The sequence below is a fragment of the Eumetopias jubatus genome, unplaced genomic scaffold (genome assembly GCF_037043125.1).
Source record: "Eumetopias jubatus isolate StellerSeaLion01/CBP00866 unplaced genomic scaffold, mEumJub1_p1.0 scaffold_13, whole genome shotgun sequence".
Classification (NCBI taxonomy): Eukaryota; Metazoa; Chordata; class Mammalia; order Carnivora; family Otariidae; genus Eumetopias; species Eumetopias jubatus.
In genome coordinates, this window is record NW_028274819.1 from 17,944,334 (window position 1) to 17,947,908 (window position 3,575).

The window sequence follows — 3,575 nt, forward strand, 5'->3', positions numbered from 1 at the left end:
CAAAAACCTGCATTGTGAATGAAGAGCAGCTTTAGTCATAATCACCTAAAACTGGAAGCAACCAAGATATCCTTCAACAAGTGAACGGATAAGCAAAGCAGTGGTACAGCCAATGGAATGTTACCCAGCAATAAAAAGAAATGAGCCATCAAGCCATGAAAAGACATGGAGGATATTTATTTTTTTAATTTTAATTTTTTAAATATTTTTTAATTAAAGATTTTATGTATTTGAGAGAGAGAGAGAGAGAGAACAGGAGCAGAGGGGAGGAGCCAAGGGAGAAGGAGAAGCAGACTCCCCACTGAGCAGGGAGCCCGATGTGGGGCTCGATCCCAGGACCCTGGGATCATGACCTGAGCCGAAGGCAGATGCTTAACCGACTGAGCCACCCAGGCACCCCAGACATGGAGGAAATTTAAATGCACATTGCTAAGTGAAAGAAGCCAGCCTGAAAAGACTACCTACTATGTGATTCCAGTTATATGACGTTCTGGAAAAGGCAAAAGTATGGGGGCAGTGAAATGATCCCTGGTTGCCAGAGGGATGAAGCAGGGAGGGAAGGTGAATAAAGGGGTGGGTCACATATTCTGGCAAGGTGGAGGGTTCCCCCAGTATCTATTTTCCCCTTCTTCCTTTGAAATAGAGTTGCAATTGGGCAGACGGCCACCCAGAATAAAGACTATAATTCCCAGTGTCCCTTGCAGCTAAGTGTGCCACATGACTGGCCAATGGGACGCGGATACAAGTGATGTGTGCACCCTCTTAAGGAAAGTGGCGCCCTTTCCTCTTCTGGTTTCCTCTTTCTGACTGAGTAGAACAGAGAGGCTGCCATGATCCATTGTGGATCATGCAGACCATCGTCGGTGAAGCCACAAGATAGAGAAAGTTGAGACCCTAATGTTTTTGTGTGGAAAAATCCTCCTAGCTCAGAATCTTACTTAGAGAAAAATCATCCTCTCTCTTGTTGAAGGAACTATTATTTGGAGTTTTTGTCCCACACAACCCAACCCATGTCTGGACTAATGCAAGGGCCTTCAAGGACTGTCCTGAAGGTTCTGTATAAAATAGGCAAATCTTCATACTCTCATTCACTCAACAGATCAAAGCCAGTTTACTGTGCTGGAATCTGGGGATTCAATTAAGAACGAGGCAGATGAACCCTTGCCCTCATGGACTCCCCCTTCTAGTGCAGGAGACAGGCCGTCAATGGAGAATGAACAAAGTACTATTAGTAACAGTTAACATTTCTTGAATTCCGAGCTTACTATGTGTCTGTCCTGCTCTAAGCTCTTTTTGTATATTACCTTCTTTTATCTTCACCTCAAACCCAGAAGGTGGGTGCTGTTGCATCCTTGTTTGACCGACGAGGAAATCGAGACACAGAAAGGTTGAGGAACCTCCCCAAAGTCACAGAGCTAGTAATTGCTGGTTCCAGAATTTGAACCCAAGTCTGTTGGACTCTAGAGCCTGAACCCCTGGGCTCTTCTGCTAATGACGGGTATAAAAGAGGACAATGTGATAAAGGATGACAGGGTGCCCTGCTGATGGTTTCTGTTAGCAACAGTTACAACAGACACAGAACCCCGTGCTGAGCAAGCCTGAACTCCCTTACCTGGGTGGCTGGTGTTGGGAGGTCTGTAAAAGGATCGGGCCTGTTTCTAGATGCCAAAGTCAAAGGTTTCAAGTCGCTCTGATGACGGTGTCAGAGGTCCTGGCCGCTGCAAGCTCGGGCCGTCCAGGAGATGCCCACCTGTCACAGACAAGCAGATCAGCCATAACTGCTGGGTTGGGCTCAGATCTCATCGGCTCATGCTGCCCCAGGGGGCTCCTTTCTGTTTGAGATGTTCTCTGGGCCCCACGGGGGCCACATTATGAGGCAAAGATGGCAGGAAGCTGAGGTCAGGCATCAGGATAGAGGCCCCAGGTGAACTTGCCTGGAAACAAGTCTAAGACACAGAGATAAGCATATGCCTGTGTGTGTACGCCTTGAATAAAAATACATAAGCATCACACCCACCGTGTCTAGCACAGTGCCCTTTGCAGAGCGGGGAAGCTCGACAAATGTTTCACGGTTTGCTCTGATGTAAAACATAAATGTATATGTTGGAGTGAGTGGGTGGAAACTCCACGAGAGTTTGAGTGCATTGGAGGAAAGAGCCTTCCTTGTGTGAAAATGCATTCTTGGGATGCTCCAGTCAGCCAGACCAATGCCTTCATTTTACCAGTGAGGAAACTGACATCCAGAGAGGGGCCTCCCTGGAGTAACCTGGGCACACGGCAGGGGTCTGCTGCATGCCATCAGGTGGATGCTGGTCACGGATTAGAGTCAAGAATTGTTTCCTGGCTGTATCCAAACCCGGACAAGGTGCGAGAGACAGTGCCCGCAGTGGCAGGTAGATCATGGCCACATGCTGGGGCCATTTTTTTTCCAGAAGTGGACCCTGGGTAAGTCAGGGGTCCTCTCAGAGCATCAGTCTCCTCGTCTATAAAACGGGGATAATAATAGCATCTCTCTTCGAGGACTGCAGGCAGTTAAAATGACTTTCATAAGTCTGTGAAGCCCATAGCAAAGCCTTCACTTAATAAATGTTAGAGATGTGATGCAGAGGAGGATACTGTGAGTGCCTGCAGGGGGAGGTGGAGCACTGGACCGGGAGTTGCTTTGTGTCCTTGGCAAGTCTCTAGGCAAAAATCTCTCCATTCCTCCAGTCATTCATTCCCTCTGCCCCTACCTTGCTCCCCCCTTCTCTGCCTCTCCTGGACCAGCATGGGTCCCCAGCCCAGCACACCTGCCTCTCCCTGCGGGCTGCAAATGCCCTACTTGCCCATGAGATCCCCACACCCCAGCCCACATTTCAACAGCCAGCAAAACGCAGATGTCATTAGCAGTCTGTGAGCTGGTGAGCGCTGATGTCACCAACTGGGGAGGGTTGAGGGCTGTGGGAGTGAATTCCCCAGGAGGGGTGGCATTCTCAGCTTTTTCCAGTAGGGTGAGATAGAGAAATAAATGGCTGCTGGAAAGAAGGAACAACAGAGATTGCTTTAGCAGCATGCTGTGCAGCTGTGCCTTCCCCGGGGGCTCCCCACGGTGCCTGTGGTCCCTGCTTCAGCCCCCATCTGGATGATGGCTGTGTCTCAGCCTCTCTGAGCCTCCTCCCACACACGCGTGATGAAGAGGCTCATCTGGGGGACCCCCAGCCTCCACCTTTCATTTCTACCCCAACCCGCGGTCCCTCAAACTTGCTGAAAGAAGCAGACCACCCACTCAATGAACAGACCCCTGGCAGGGGGTCACTCCCAGGAGGAGGCAGCCGTGAAGGACCCCCAACCCCCACCCCAAGATTTGCAGACAGGAGTCCTGGGTTCCAGTCCCAATGCTACACTAACTTGCTATGAACACTCAGGCACATCCTCTCGTTACGGGGCCTTGGTTTTTCCATCTGTGAAAGGGGGTGTTGGGTCCACTGACAGCGCCTACAATCTCACGTGGTCAGCTTTAAAGCCTGGGCTCTAGTAACTCACAGGCGGAGATACCAATATAAGGCTCCTCCTCCTCTAACCTCCTGATGATAATG